The sequence below is a fragment of the Prionailurus bengalensis genome, chromosome B2 (genome assembly GCF_016509475.1).
Source record: "Prionailurus bengalensis isolate Pbe53 chromosome B2, Fcat_Pben_1.1_paternal_pri, whole genome shotgun sequence".
NCBI classification, from domain to species: Eukaryota; Metazoa; Chordata; class Mammalia; order Carnivora; family Felidae; genus Prionailurus; species Prionailurus bengalensis.
In genome coordinates this window covers 25,316,209-25,332,889 of record NC_057349.1, presented here as the reverse complement: position 1 = coordinate 25,332,889, position 16,681 = coordinate 25,316,209, and the positions used below count along the sequence as shown (strand labels likewise).

At 46.1% G+C, this 16,681-nt stretch overlaps 1 protein-coding gene and 1 non-coding gene across 4 annotated transcripts in view; one reads left to right on the top strand and one right to left on the bottom strand.

Annotated features, from left to right (window-relative positions):
• SLC22A23 (solute carrier family 22 member 23) overlaps positions 1-16,681 on the bottom strand; it is a 181,233-nt gene that overhangs the window by 95,823 nt on the left and 68,729 nt on the right. The gene's annotated exons all lie outside the window — the stretch shown is intronic.
• On the top strand, positions 11,972-12,077 carry LOC122490666. The gene has a single exon (XR_006299208.1). It is a non-coding gene; the product is annotated as a U6 spliceosomal RNA (small nuclear RNA).

Genomic DNA, 16,681 nt, shown 5'->3' with positions numbered 1-16,681 from the left:
GATGAGGTCACACCTGTCCCAAGTGCCTTGCTCACACCATGGGATGAGGTCTTACAGGAAGGTCATCTAAAGTTGATACAGAAGTGAGGGAGGGTTTCAGGAGGTCCCCCCACTGCTTCATTTCAGCGTCAGTTCATGAAGCGCACATGTGAAGGAGCTGCGGGAGAGGGAACAGTTACTCCAGGCTAAGGAAGCCACCCAGGGAAGGAGGAGACATGCCCCATATCCACTGCTGGGCCTTCTGCTCAGGATGCCTGGGACACAGGTCCCTGAAAGGATCTGATGCTACACAGTGATGTGATGGGTTTGGGGTTTAGACAGGTCACTCTGGCTGTGGAGTGGAGAAGGGATCAGAGGGAGGATCAGAAGCTGTTCTTGGTCCCTGGGAGCCACGGGGAAAAGAAAGGAACAAGAGGATAAGACACAGGGATCTGCTTGTCGCTAAGCTGTGACTAGAGATGGACGAGTCCTCCAACCAGTATTCTGGGTCTGGAGAACATGGAAGGAGACCACAATCAACCTAGCTTGGCACAGAGCCTGGAGAAAGGACAGGACTTCCTTTAACACTGGCTTCCAGAACAGCCCAATCAGGCACTAAGTATATGCTGAGTCCCCATTGTGTGCCTGTCCCTGTTCGGGCTCTGCAGATGTGGCAGTGAGCAAAGCTGGCAGGATACACCTGCCCTTGGAGAGCATACGTTTTCCATTTCACAGCATTTCTGGCAAAGGATTAAACATTAAAAAACATAGTTTAAAACTATAACCATGGAAACTATCCATTATGGATTTTCCAGAATAATTCCATTAAAAATCTCCTTTTCTGTTGTTACTGTAAGACAGGTGTTGAGCTGAAGTCCACAGAACTCACACAGACCTTTTTTATAAGCAAAACACCCACCCCAAATATCAGTCTTAGAGGAATACTAAACCACAGAGTTCACCCCACTTCTCCCCTGCCAGGAGCCACTGTGGGCCCTGGAGCAATGGTAGGCAAAATTTAGCTTAAGCAAGTGACCTGTGTCCCCACCCCGTCCTCTACTTAAAAATAAAACTTCATTGAAATCTGTCAGTGTTACAGCAATCGCCCTAGGTATTTCCTCTAGAAGGAAAGGGCAGGGGACTATCTCAAGTCTGGGGCAGTGAGCAGATGAACAGGATCCTACCTACACACAAACAAAGCCATCGGTCAATCCATGTGCCCCATGAACTTCTGATCAAACATCTTTGTTTTTTCATGCCAGACATTGCTGCTAGCAAACCTTTAGAGAAAGCGCACGTGTAGATCACGGGAAATGCTCTTTTTCGAGGAGCTTCCTGCTTTCTTGGGCTTCTCGGAGGTCACTGCTGCTTCTGTCTCACAAGCTTCAGGAATTCAAAGCACATAAGTAGTCCAGAAATCAAATTTTCAAGGCAGGATGAGGAGTCCAGGCAAGTGCAATTAGTTGGGATATTCAAAGCCTTGTCCTTTGGTCATCTTTGAAAAAGTCTATTTCTATATGCCATCACCTCAGGCATCAGTGAGCCAGGCTTGATGGCACCTGCAGGGCCATCCTCTCGCAGCCCCAGGCCCAGGCCTCAGCAGCACCTGCAGATAGCCTTATGTATCTCGCTGCCAATGCCCCCTCCCCCACAATCAGTGCAGGCCCATGGCCACCCCAGCCAGGACCGAGCCACATTTGGGTCATGGAGAGCATAGAGGAGGGGCCAGACATTCACTACATGGCTTTATAACCACCCCAAGAGGAAGATACTGGTATTCTCATCTCACAGATGAGGAAACTGAGGCTCAAGGAAGTGAGTCAGGTTGCCCGAACTCACACAGCTGTGGTAGCAGAAGGACGCAGACTACATCCTAGGTGAGGTTTTCTAGTGGCTGCTCTGCCGAAGGATCTCATTAGCACTTAAAGATTAGTTACATGAGGCAAAAAAGGGATTAGATGTGCCCCATCCCCACTTACACCCCATGTCCTCAATTGGGACTCAAATGAGTAACCAGCGTTCCTTCTGCTTACCACAGGGCAAAACCCAGGCACTGGTCCCCACACCCTTCTCAGTGGGCTAAGTCACATTTTCTTGAATGCTAAGTCCTACTATGCTGTCTCAGCCTCATCCAGAAACTCAGGCTCTCTGCAGCTTTACAGGCATCCCAAGCGCCTGTCACGTGGAAAGCCCATCACTGGGTTCCAGCGAGGTCAAGGCCACTGAGGGTGGAGAGAAGCTGGGAGGCCTTCTGGGGTGGGAAGTCGCAACCACTGAAATCCCCACCCTTTTGGCCAAAGGTATTTTCTGGCACCGGGGTTTTCAACCCAAATTTGAATCCTTGGTTCAATATGACAAAGTAATTGACAGCACCTCCATCTTGGTTTTATGCTTCTCACTCTGGTTCTTCCCAGAATGCATCTTCCACAAGATCCTAGTGTTTAGGTCACAAGTCAGGCTCTGTCCAGGTCCCCTGGCCCTGGTGCTCAGCCAGAGCCTGTAGTTCTCAACCTAGGATCCACAGATATGTTTTAGGGATAACCATGAATATTCTGTAGTTTTATGTAAAACTGTGTGGGCACGTGTGTGTGTGTGTGTGTGTGTGTGAGAGAGAGAGAGAGAGAGAGAGAAACAGAGAGAGAGAGAGACACACAGAGAGAGAGAGAGAGACAGAGACAGAGAGAGAGACAGAGAGATGCATTTTTTTCCAGGGGAAGGACCCATTGTTTTCATCAAATTCTTGAAGGGGTCTCTGACCCAAAAAAGATTCAGAAGACTCAAAAGTATTGCTTTAAAAGGAGCTTTCGTTTCTGTCAAATTGGCCAAATTTCAACATAAAGTGGGTCAGAGCGATTAAAAGCTGAAAAAAGTCAAGGATGGGCAATTCAATCTGTAAGATTTCAGGGAAATTAAAACAAACCCTCTGATGCTCTGCAAAAAGGATCCCCACAGAATGGGGGCTCACCAGCTGTGAAGGGGCGGGGGCACAAGAATAGGAATCAGGGAAGGAGAGCAAGAACCAGCAGAAATGAAAAACGGAAAAGGGAGTTCCACACGGGGCTTGCTACCAACCAATTCCAGTTGCCAAGATGTATGCTGCTCATAAGGTGGGCTCTATGGGCAGCCTGTCGAGGCTGCGCACCAGTTCCTATTTTTACCTCAACGTACTGAAAAAAATGTGAATGCAGCACAGAGGTCCTGGCATCCCCTCTGGGACCAACCTGCTGACACGTCAGAACTGCTCAGAGTGATGAGCTAATTAAAATTCTGTGGTCTTTCCCAGAGATGGCTCTATTTTTAACCTCATTCTGACTGTCACTTAACGTGTAAGGTTTACTTTTTTTTTTTTAAGGAAAATACACTTTTTCCTTCTTAATATTCCCATGAATAATTTAGCGCAGCTGATAATTCCTCCAGACCCCTTCAAGCATCTCTTCACAAGACAGATAGGGACACTCCAGGCAGAAGGGAACTAATGAAAGCAGGTGAATCCTGTGTCCCACCCTTTGGGGCCCCTAATTAAAAACACAAGGACAAAAAAAAATTATGACAAGCAAGGACTATAGTCACAACTCTCTATAATTTTCCTCTAACCCTATGTTCGAGGCAATTTCCACCTCACAAATGCTTTTCAAAAGTTGATGTGTAACTTGCTTATTAGAAATAATGGTGTAGGGGAGCATGGGTGGCTTAGTCTGTTCAGCATCCAACTGATTGATTTTGGCTCAGGTCATGATCTCACAGTTCTGAGTTCAAGCCCTGCACTGGGCTCTGCACTGACAGCACGGAGCCTGTTTGGGATTCTTCCTCTCCCTCTCTCTCTGCCCCTCCCCTGCTGGTATGCATGCATGTGCTCTCTCTCTCAAAATAAATGAATACACATTAAAAAAAAAGAAATAATGGTGTAAACATTGGTTTAGATTCTCAACTAGAAGCACTTTTTTTAGAGGCCCTAGCCTCATCCACACAAGCATTTTTAACCCAAAGACTGCTGAGATGCGTCAGTCTTAAAACATGTCTATGTTGAAACAATCAATACTTCTTCAATATTAGAAGTGGTTTCCCTTCCATATAGATACTTTTTCTTCCTTCCTTTTCTTTCTTCCTTTCTTTCTCTCTCCCTCCCTCCCTTTCTCTTTCTTTCTCTTCCTTCCTTCCCTTCTTTCTTTCTTTCTCTCCTTCCTTCCTCCCTCCCTCCTTTCTTTTCCTTCCTTCCTTCCTTCCTTCCTTCCTTCCTTCCTTTCCTTCCTTCCTCCCTCCCTCCCCCTCTCTTTTCTTCTCCCTTCCCTTCCCTTCCCTTCCCTTCCCTTCCCTTCCCTTCCCTTCCCTTCCCTTCCCTTCCCTTCCCTTTGCTTTCCTTTCCTTTATGCCCAGCATGGAGCCCAACATGGGGTTTGAACTCACAATCCTGAGATCAAGACCCGAGATCAAGAGTCAGATGCTTAACCGACTGAGCCACCCAGGTGCCCCCATAGAGGTACATTTCCATATTCAAGAGAAAAAAAAACTCACTACATTATAACCACAATTAATATTTGTTATGCATCACACTTTTAAGAGAATGAGGCAAATTATATGAAAATAGATCCAATTTTATGAGGATGACCATTAGAGAATGGATTACAGTGTCCTGAACTTCACTTTATGTAACATACACTTCTATTTTAAAAAATCCCTTGGTTGGAGCTTTTTTTCTCCTAAACTTATTTTTCCACTGATTTTCTATATAAAACTGAAGGTGGTTAGCCACATGTAGGAATGCAAAGAAGTATTTTTAAAATTGTTTTTTGGTGGGGGGAATGACTTAAAAAGGGAAATTACTTGGTAAAATAATTTAAATGCTTAAAACTAGTTTTGAAGAATCTTGAATTGGTCCTTGAGGAACTTCAGGTCTTCCCAGGGGGCTGGGGGCGGGGGGCAGTGTCCATGCAAACTTCCAAGGGCAGGTGGCCCCAGCTCTTGGTTCTGACTTTGCATGAGGCTTTCTCCACTGGGGTGTAATAATGGAGCTCTCTCCTGAGGGACCCCTGAGCTCCAGAGCAAGCAGTCTCCAGGTGGGCAGGGAGAGAGGGCTATAACTGCAGAGCTGGCTGGGGCACTGGCCAGCTATGCTGGTCTAAGTCTGCTCTAGCTCCCAGCACAGGAAGCCCCCAGGGTGTTCCTGTGCCACTTACTTCCTGCAGTCAGACAGAGTGGAGCTCCTCATTCACCTCAGCACCCATCGCCTGACTGTGGACCCATGTGCCCCACAGCTGGCTCAAACTCCAAGTTGAGCAAGCCCTACAATGACCTTGCGTGTGTCTATGCTTGCCTACGTTGTAAACATTTAATGAGGAGGAAACATTGATCCTGGTTTAGTTTCAATAATTTGATTGATCTCTTGAAACTAACAGGGCCTTCAATGCCAGGACATCATGGATTCATTTCTTCACACACCTGCTGAAGGGTCTTCTGACAGCTGAACCCCCTGCCATCTGCACTTGGCCCTGTGGCAGCTGTATGGCACACCTTCTGAGGGCTGATGAGCAGGGAACTGTAAGTGCTCGGTTTTCTGAAAACATCTCCTACCTGAGACTTATTTACCCATTCAGCTGCTCCTAGAATGTGGCCTTGTCCTTAGGGAATCATTTTATTTTATTTATTCTCTAAGAGATACTGCAAAACAAATGTGAACATGTGAAAAAGTGTCTTAGAGAGTTTCTGTAACTGGTTTTCCTCTCCTTGAGCTTATGGGCATTTTATTTTGATGTTTATCTGGTGCCATGGTAACCAGCATGACTTGAGATTTACTTCCTAGACTTAGGACCGATTACAGAAATTCAATTCAGCAAGCACTTACTGAGTGCTTACCGAGGCTGGAAGATAAAATGATGAACAAGAAACTCTCTTTCCTCAAAAGGACACCCGTCAGAGTGCAAAGAGGAGCTGGCAAAATTTTCCCCTTAAAAAAACCAAATGGCAAATATTTTAGGTGTCATGGGGCCATGTGGTTTCTGTTGTACTCACCTCTGCCACTGTCGTGCAAAGGCCATGACAGACTAGACGTAAATGTATGAACAGGGCTGGGTTCCAATAAAACTTTATTGAATACACACTGAAACTTGAATTTCTTATAATCTCTATGTGTCAAAAAACATGAATCTTCTTCTGATGTTTACAATTAAAAAAAAAATCTAAACACCACTCATTGTTCACAGACTACATTAAAAAAGCAGCTGGCTAGGGGCACCTGGGTGGCTCAGTTGGTTAAGCATCCGACTTTAGCTCAGGTCATGATCTCACGGTTTGTGGGTTCGAGCCCCGCATCAGGCTCTGTGCTGACAGCTCAGAGCCTGGAGCCTGCTTCAGATTCTCTGTCTCCCTCTCTCTCTGTTCCACCCCCACTCGTACTCTCTCTCTCTCTCTCAAAAATAAACATTAAAAATAAAAAATTTTAGAAAGGCTGCCCAGGTCTGGTCGTGGACTGTAGCTTGCAGACTCCAGGTGTGCACTTTGCCAGCTCCGTGGGAGAAGCTAAGCCACCAGGACTTCCTGAACCTCACTTGGCTCATCTGTCAAGTGGGGATAGGAATCTTTGTCTTGTGAGTTCTAAAGCTCCTATACCTAAACAGGAAAAAGAGCTGTTCTCCTTCCTGGAGGAGTACTCTGTTTGATGATGACAATGAACTTGATAATGGCAATGACAACTAACTATCCTGCACATTTGTTCCCTATGAGGCATTGTGTTAAGTGCTATAAACTTCTACAGTATTTCATCTAATCTATGGTGCTATTGATTTTAGGGTGTACCATTACTGAATGTACCACTAAAAAGAAAAAGCTGCCAGTTAACCTCTGACACAGCATTGATTGTAAGATGCGTTCTGATTTCACAAATGCTGAAATGTGTGTGTGGGGGGGGGCAGGGGAGGATGCATTTTAGAACCAATAAAAACAGTATCTCTGTTAAGCCAAAAACAATCCTGTAGGATAGGTATTACCTATCATCCCTATTATCATCCCTAGTTTACAGATGAGGAAACTGAGGGACCGTTTCGGTCTGTGCTCAAAAACCTAGAAGTGTCAGTGCTTTGTAAAACAGGCAGGTTAACCTGGTCTAGAGCTGAAGCTGTGCCTTAAGGGCATGAACACTTGGAAGCCGAAACAGCTGGAACTTCGGGAACACGATCCACTTCGAGGAGTCTTGGCACAAGTGAACTTTTTCTTCAGTGAGGGGACACACCTCACACCAATCATGTCCCTCTGGTATTTCAAAGTAGGGTGCTAGTGCAGCAAGAGGTAATGGGAAACAGGAATTCTTAAGTTTTTTTTAAGCTTTTTTTTTTAAGTTTACTTATTTATTTTGAGAAACAGAGTGGGGGGGAGGGAGAGGGTGGGAAAGTCAGAGAGAGGGAGAGAGAGAATCCCAAGCAGGCTCTGCACTTATCAGCATGGAGCCTGATGAGGGACTCAAACTCACAAACCGTGAGATCATAACCTGAGTTGAAATCAAGAGTCAGATGCTTAACTGACTGAGCCACCCAGGCACCCCTGGAAAATAGGAATTCTAAAATACAGAGTAACAATGGCAAGGCGCACTAACATCTAAGCTTGCAGATTCCTTGTAACAGCTATACTGGGCATCCTGTCCAGATCATGGGCAGAGCAGGGCAGAGAAGGCCAGGGAGAGGTTTCCTATCCTTGAGATGTATTTTCTTGTGGGGAAGGAATGTTTGGGGGTGGAGACCAAGGCCAGAGACCAGCCGGCAGCTCTGGTGCCTGTGGAATCATGCTCCCCTGGGTCTCTGCACAGGGGGCTCAGGACACATTCTGGCCTCCTGGCTTAGTCGCCATGTCAGCCACTGAGAGCAGGAAGCACAGTGCAGGTGTTAGGTGCAAGCCTGTGAACGCAGAAATTACAGAAGAATCTGGGCCAAAATTCGCTTTCAAATTTAGAATTGTTTCTCCTCTCAAAAGTTTAGCCTCAAATCTCTTTCTCCCCATTATTAATTCATCACCAAATATTAATAAAGTGCTTAAAATATGCTCAGTGGGATGAGATTCCCTGTAAAATTCCAATTAGTCAAAAGCTTGCTCAACATGTAGCTTCGGTCTGAGTTGTTGTGCTCAGAGGCGTCAACACAGCAGACCCAAGAATGCCATCCTCAGTAAGGGCCTCCTTGCATGGCTGGCCCTCGGCGGGCATCTGGGAACTTGGACTTCAGGAATCCTACCATTCCTTAGCTGATGAGTATCTCACACTGTGCCCATACTGTTTGTACAGACAATGTGGTTCATGTTGAGCACCTGCATTCCTTCTGAGAGTCTGGAGTTTGGTACATGCTCAGCAGAAGGTGCCTGTGTGAACAGCCTCTGGGAAAAACCTTGGGTGCTGGGTCTCTAAGGACCTTCCCCGGTAGACAACATTTATGTTGTCACAATTGTCACATGTCACAATTCACTGCTGGAGCAGCGAAGCACATCCCGTATGACCCCACTCGGAGGGGACTCTCGAAGGCTGCTTTCCTCTGCACTTTGTCCCATGTGTTTTTCCCTTTGCTAATTTTTCTCTGTATCCTTTTGCTATAAGCCAAACTAGATGCTGAGATGCTGAGTCCTGTGAGACCTAGTGACTCCCCCGTTGATCCTGGGGGTGCTCCTGGGGACTCTTGACACAACCACCCTCAACCAATTCACTTCAGAACACTGTCCTTCTGTGCTGTGCCAGGCATAGGAAGTTGGTGGGGGGGGGTGCAGAAAGACAGCCCACTTACTCTGCTGGTCCTGAAGCAGAGTACACGGGAAACCAGGTATCAGATGACCTACTGTTCTATTCAAATGTTGACCAAGCACCCATCACATGCTCAGGGAGATATTAACCTTGTCATTTCTGTCCCTGAAATTTGCAGTCACGTGTAAGAGATGACGATGGGGAGGACCATGAGAACCAAGGTGATGGCAGGTGGAGATGATAATGGCTAACACTCACCTGGTGCTTACCGTGTGTTTGACACTCTCCTGCGCACTTCCAGTGTTAACTCATTTGATTCTCCCAGCGGCCCCGGGAGGTGGGCACAGTTATTATCTCCATTCTTCCAGAGGAGGAAGCTAAGCTCATAAAGGAGACGTACTGCCCCAGGTCACATAATACACACCTGCCTTGTTATTGCCAACACCTCCTCTGGCTTCAGAATCTGAGTCCTTAACTACGATGCTGCATCATCTCCCTCTCTGGACCCAGAGGTGAATCTGAACTAGTGTAAACAGGCTCAATTTTACCTACATCTTTAACAACCACAGTCCTTATTACATTCCACCCAGCATTAACATCATTTATATGCATGTTTTAATGCCTGTGCTAGCCTCTGAGCTGTGTGGCCAGGCTCACATGCAGCACACCTCTGGGTCTCCTGTATGGCACCGCACTTTGCAGACGATAAGCATTTAGGCACAGATGGATGGAAGAGAACCACCATTCAGGAGGAGAAAGTCAGCGTGGTCTGAAACTGTAATGACAGGTCTCAGGGAACACTGAGGGGGATCTCAAAGGTAAGTTCTGAATAGTCAGAAGGGGAAACAGGCAATCCATGTGGCAGTAACAGTATGAGCAAAGAGGTGGACCCTGCAATGACCAGCATATATGGTGAGAGCACCAAGAGAAGACTGGCTGGAATACAGGTGTGCCTGGGTAAAACCGGGTGAAACCAAACCATGGCAACCCTTAAATGAACAGAGTTTCAAACCGATGGGCAGCCCGTGAGGAAGAGAGTGATGGTGTTCCAAGGGATGATTTGGTAAGATTTATCTTGGGGCAGAGAGATGGATGGCTTGATGGGCCAGAGCCCCGCAGCAGGGTGAGGAGGTTAGAGGCTGCTGGACAAAGTGATGCCACCCAGCATGAGGTGTGGCCACAGCCCCAGACCCACTGTGGGGCCGGTGCCAGGTCTGCTGTGAAGGCCATCAGGGTCAGGACAATGCAACCAGCTGACGTGTGGTCCCTGACCATCTCAGTCATTCTCCCCCGCTCTCACCCTTCAGGATTCCAACAAATTCAGGATGGAAGTAGGATGGGAGCTGTGTTCTTAAAGAACCATTTCTAAAGAGAGAATGGATGGATCTGGTATCTAATGACAGTAGCAGGAGTGTTAAAGGCAGGCAACTGAGTGAGTCATGGTGATACTAACAGGACAGGAGTAAGGAAGTCCAGAAAGAAAATACAGACGTTGTCTATTTCACACACAAACAATGTGTTTACAGGAACAATCTTAAGAGCTATAAGCCGTGAGCCTTTAAATGACAATAAGCTACAAGAAAAAAAAAAAAGCAGAAAAAAATTAAAAGCAAGCCCAACAAGAAATGAATGAGTGGATAGTTGCTTTATCCACCGCTATTCATCATTTAAAGTTTCCAGTACGCCCAGCTTCAAAACAAACCACCCCCTGTCACAATATTGCTTATACGACTACAGTTAAGTCAGATTAATTCTCATGATTATATCTGAGCACACTCTGTGTTTTGAAATAGAATATCAGCTCCTGACCCTCAGGAAGCTAATTGCTTTTCCACATATCCTGCACAGTTACACATCCAGCTAAACCATTCGCTCCTACTACGGTGGCCATGCATTATAGCGAACTTGATCACTGGGGAGTATCGAGGGCCAGTGGGCCAGTGCCGCGGCTGTGAGTGCGGCAGAGAGAGGAGCTCTGGGGAGAAATGGTTCAGTCCTACCGGACTTACTGCTCTGTGTACAATCTCTCTTTCCAGGGAGGGGAGGTAAAGCCTCTAATGTTGTATATCTGTACCGAATATACAAGGCTGGTGTTAAATACGACAGGCTAAGCAGTTCTGCAAAATGGCCCCCTTCCAGTTAATTATCTTGCCTTGTACACATATACTAGGTCACTACTGGCAAACACCAATTTCTAGTTTAATGGGGCAGAAAGAAGAGATCCGGATATAAATGTCTATCAACTGTCTCTATTCTGATTAAAACATTCCCCTTAGAGGAAAGCACATGTCTCTTCTGTTTACTTGAATTTGCCTTTCAAGTACTTGGCAAACTAGGAATTTTAATACTAGCAACAAATTCATTTGGTGCTGTGTGTATTTCCATTCCATTTCTAGCAGGCACTAGGAAGACTTTTCTATATCTCATCTTTGAATGCTTTATAGCCATAGATATTTCTCTGGAAAAACACATTGCATTTGGGGTAATAAAGATCCTGCAGATTTCATTAAACAACTGTGCCAGTAAGAACACAGCAATAAACAGTAATGCTGGCTTCAGAAGACAAACATTTATTGTGCAATCATTTCAGGGTGGCACCCACTAGTGGGAAGCCAGACCAAAGGATGGACACCCAGCCTCTTCCTCCTCCCACTTCATTTCATGGTCTGATTTGAGCAATTCATGTGAGCCTTGGCCAAACAAGGCCAACACCAAATCATGGTGCAAAGCGAATGCTCCCCTAGCTCTCCTCGCAAGCCGGCCTTTCCGGGCTAGGTGTGAGCCCCTATCAACCCTGCCCCCTTCCACTGCCCCTGTGCTCATACCCTGCAGCTGGCATCTGACACTGTCACCTCGTGCCTTCTTTCATTCTAGAATGTACCTTCTTCTCCCTGCCACGAAACACCTCTGCTTCCAGCCCTTGTTCCCACAGGAAGGCTTTCTCAGCTCTCAGTGCTCATGTCCTTCTTCTCTACTCCTGAATTTCCAATGACTTTTAACGCCCCCTGCATCAATCCTTAATTCACGCACTGCTATTACAAATACTTTATGATCCGTTAAATACAGGTCAGTGTATTTGGGTGTAGTTCACTGTACAAACACTGTGTGGGGTCAGCTGGACAAAGCCCAGTGGGACACACATTTACCCTGTAAGCTGGCTGGAGAGGAACACTGATTATACAAAAAGTATAGTCAAGTGGGGCAGGGGCTCAGAGACTGAGGGGGCTGCACCCTGGCTTGGTGTGTGGGGGGTGGAGGATCTCTGTAGAAAAAGGGCATTTTGTGCCCACTTGGGCGGCACATGTACGAACACTGGAATGATACAGGGAAGACTAGCATGGCCCTTGCACAAGATGACAGACAAATTCATGAAGCATCCCGGATTTTAAAAGAGAAAAAAAAAAGGGGCCTTTTGACTTGGCTCAATGAGACATTGGTAGAATTTGGAACTGCAAATGGTGGATGGAGGGGGAAGGCATTTCAAGTACAAACGAAGGCATGGAGAAGGGGTTAGGAGCAGAGTAAAGGCGGGGGGGGGGGGGTGGGTCCACAGGAATGAGCCCCGGGAAGGGGATCAAAGACCCCTCCTGAAGTTCAGATGGCACCTCCTCCAGGGGGGCCTCCACACTCCTGGCCAGGGCAGTTGCCCCATGGGAAGGAGGTGGTGATGCCTCACATCTAGGGTCTTATCTCTTCCATAGAATGTACATTCCGAGAACATATCAAGTCTCCCCCATGGCTTGGTGGCCACTCCAAGGTCAAAAGGACATACACAGTCTGCTGGCTGAAGACAATGCTGTTAGGCAGCTCCTATGAGTGGTTCTACTACCGACCAGGATGCACAGATCGGAGATGGGTGACATCGCTATGCCATCTGTTTATCAGGAAAGTATCAACAATGGTACACACTTAACACATTTGTAACTAATTCCTGCATGTTCTCAACTCTCTATAATATTTAGCACTGCTGACACTCTGGACAGCCCCTCCAGGGGGGCCTGCATTAATTAGTCCATTAGATGGGTGCACTGGAAGGTCAGAGGTCACCATGGCCATTGTGGTCAACATGGTCATCAGGTGAGCACAAGGGGAATCTGGGTAGTTCTCCCAGGAATTAAAAGCCCATGTGTCAGCAAGACTTGAAGGGCACTGAAACAAAACTTTTTACAAAGTGGCCATTGCCATCATTACTACTCAGGCAATGGACCTCCATTTTCCATGTGAAGCCATCATTCCCTTTACTTTCTGTACATTCCCTGACAACTCCGCTCTCCTTCTAGTATCTGAGGGGCATCTGACAGTTATTCATAGGTTTCTGTTCTGACTCTGGTTCAGACACTGTCTGGACGTAGGTACATCTCTTAACCTCCCGTAGCATCAGATTTTCCCAGGAGGGAGGAGCTGGACTGCAGTCTGGGCCCAATGTTACAGCTCCAGCAAGGCCTGTCTTTATAGGACAGCCTGGTCTGGGCCTCCATGCCAGCCTGCCCCTGTCTGCATTGTTTTCTCCATGATGTAAGCCTGAGTCCTTACTTAACAAGCTCCCTGGAGATTCTCTCCTCTACCTGGCCTACCTCTGAGACAAGCTCCACTCTAATGCTGAGTATAGGCAAGAGAGCAGAGCAAAGGGGCTTTAGAGACTTCTCCCCAACAGGTGCTTTCTTCTTGGCAAATGTCTTATAACCTACTAAACTAGAAGCTCTCTGAGAGACAGTCCCACTTTTTTTTTAAGCATATATTTACTTTTTTATTTTTGAGAAGGAGAGAGTCCAAGCACAAGTGGGGGAGGGGCAGAGAGACAGGGAGACACAGAATCCAAAGCAGGCTCCAGGCTCTGAGCTGTCAGCACAGAGCCCAACACAGGGCTCGAACCCAGGAACTGCAAGATCATAACCTGAGCTGATGTCGGATGTTCAACTGACTGAGCCACCCAGGTGCCCCAGAAAGGCCCACTTTTTAATGATAATCGATAAACCTTAAAGATCATCAAGGGCTCCCTGAGAAAGTTCAGGGTTCTCCTTGTGCTTCTCCTTTTCAAGGATGAAATTTTCATCCCAGGCTATGGGACGCTGTCAGTGAACTAAAGGGCACCATGTGGCAAACTCAAGGCATCACACTTACAGCGCACAGGGAGGGAGAGGGGAGGATGGACAGCATTTCTACTTGGTTTTGGAAACTTTAGCTTATGTGAAAGAGAAAGGCAAACATACCTTGTGGGGATTGGAACACTGCCATCTTTCCTTTCCCTCAATATTAAATTTCCCCCACACATTCTACCCCTGCTCCCTATCACCTTGAACACAAGTTGAAAACCTAAGCCTCTGGAGTACGTGCTTGAGGCAGAAACTTAGGCAGTTCAAACTGAAGTCATGCAGCTGGGTGGGCTCAGATTACTGAGCACTACTCCAGTCTCCCTAAGTTCCCAGCAGAAGCGTTTCAAAGGGTTCCTACAGCTGTGTTCAGTGGGGGTGATGAGTAACGTGCAGACATTTTCCCCAGTGTCAGGGATCTTACAACAGGACCAATTTAAATCTTTGGGTGTAGGGGGACAAGGGAGAGGGAGAGAGAGAATGCCAGTGTGTGAGTGAGAGAAAGAGAAAAATATGAAGAACATGATGAGGGATAAGAGGGAGAGAAGGTGAAAGACATAGAAATCCTAAATGGTAGCTGTTCAAGACATGATGAATGGAAAACAGGTTCTGGGCTGGAATAGTGCTTGTATAGGGACAATACACTAACTCTACAGGGCTAGTGGGGTGAATGGTTTGCCCAAACTTGACAATTTAAGCAGGTTTTTAAAATATTTAGGTGGAAGTTGCAAATGAACAGAAATCAGTTCAGGCCAATAGGAATGATGTTGTTGAACACCACACCTACACTGACCTATCCTGTAACGTCTGACATAGTTGGGTAAGATGTTAGTAGAAGGTCTTCCTATAAAGAGTGATTTCAAACCACAATAAGGAATTGATAGGAAGAATATCAAGGGAGTAACTTGCATGTATCAGTTAACAGTATTTATAAACATCTGAGTCCCCTAACAATGGCCTGCCAAGGAAATAAACATTTCTTGACAGTATCAGGAACCCAGACATTTTGGTATATTTATCAATATGTTACAAGGTCTTATGGAACTGGACTCTATTTTTGGAACTTATTTACTCTCTAAAAAACTCTATACACCCAAGGTCAACACTAACATTTCTTTCATGCTTAACTCTTATCAAGTAATAGTAATAAAAAATTGTATAAAAAAGCTGTTTGCAAGAAAACTGCAGTATGTTTATATATTAGTCATGAACTATGTCATGCTACAGTAATAAACAACTCTTGACAATTTTAGAGGCTTAAAACACCATAAATTTATTTCTTGCTCACACTACATTTCCATTGAGGGTTGGCAGCGGGTGGGGCGGGGGGGTCCGGCTCTGCTCATCACTGTCACTTGGGATGCAGGTTCAAAGATCAGACTCCATCTTGAAGGTTGTTGGTTGAAATGCTAGAGGCCTAGAGGGTGTCTCATGGGTAATTAAATGCTCCAGACCAGAAGGGACATGTCAATTCTGCTCACAGCTCATTGGCCAGAACTAGACACATAGACCTGCCCAATCTCAAGGGAAATACTGGCAAAAGGCACCAGTGACATCTATACTTTGTTATGTGCAGTTAATTCTTTTAAAATGTTCCAAATACATATCATATGTGAAGACACTGACGTGATTTCCTGGTTGCTTTGTGTCCTTAGAGAAATGGCTGACATCTCTAGATCACTTCCTGTCTCCTTCATCAGAGCCCTAGAACCATCCCTGGGACTAACTGAAGTCCCTTGCCATGTTATGTTTATAGAGCACTGAGGCACAACATCTTGAGGAGGTGGGAGACAGGACTCCTGGCTTAGCGATGTCTGCCTGGCCAATGACCACAGCACCTGTATCACAGTGTAGCTTTGGCTCTTTTCAATTTGCCATAGGTGGGTATAATCAACTACAGGAGAGCCGCATGGGCTGACCAAGTCACCTCAGTGGTGAGGGATTTCAGGAGCATTCCCCAATCACAACTGGCTATTGCTATAGCCAGACTTAAAGCCTCAGTACCAATACCATGATAAGCAGTGCCCTGGTGAAGGGTGGGGACTCTCCAGCCAGACACATGTGTAACAATCCTGTTTCCACCATTTACTAGCGAAGTGACCTACCTTCTCTGGTGCTTTATTCACCATCTATGAAGGGGGCCAGTAACAGTACCCTCCTTGTCACTGTGAGGGTATAAGGAGGACTAACAAGCTAGAACAGTGCCTGGCAGTGCATGGTACGTTCTGGCTTTTGTCATTCCTATTCTTTTGCTTATCCTCATCATCTGGACCTCCTTTCAGCCATATTGCTTTGAAACTAATTTGCTACCGCAACGAGCAAGTTGTATTTCTCACAATAATCCTGTGAAGCAGGTATAAGTATTCTCACTTAAATGATGAGAAGACCAACACTGGGCCAGGTTTCAGATCTGTTTGTCCGAGCCTGCATTCTTGCACTGTGGCGTTCTACCCATGATATGGGTTTGCCCATATCATGAAAACAAGGGGGTCCACTTTAATGTAAGGAAAATGACCCAGGACATCACATCCCTCCATTTATACTTAGAACTCTCCAAAGAAGCTGTTCTGCTCAACTCAACAAACAGAAGTCAGCATTTCCTCCATCAGGCTATATTTGGTGTGCTTGACACAGTTAAGACACCAGCTCTCAGTTGTCTGTATGCAGAGCCAGCCAGGCTCAAGCCTCAGATGTTAGAAAGGAACCAGAAAAGAAAGCGTAGGGATAAAAGATGGTAAGATGGGTATCCAAACTCTTACCCGGCCTGCAACTCAAATATTATAGTAGTATTTTGATCCATGCCTTTGTAACATAGTCTTTATGTTATATACATTCATGACAACCTTGAACATGCATGTTGGTCCTAGTCTGAAAACTGCTACTTTTCCACTTTGACTATAGC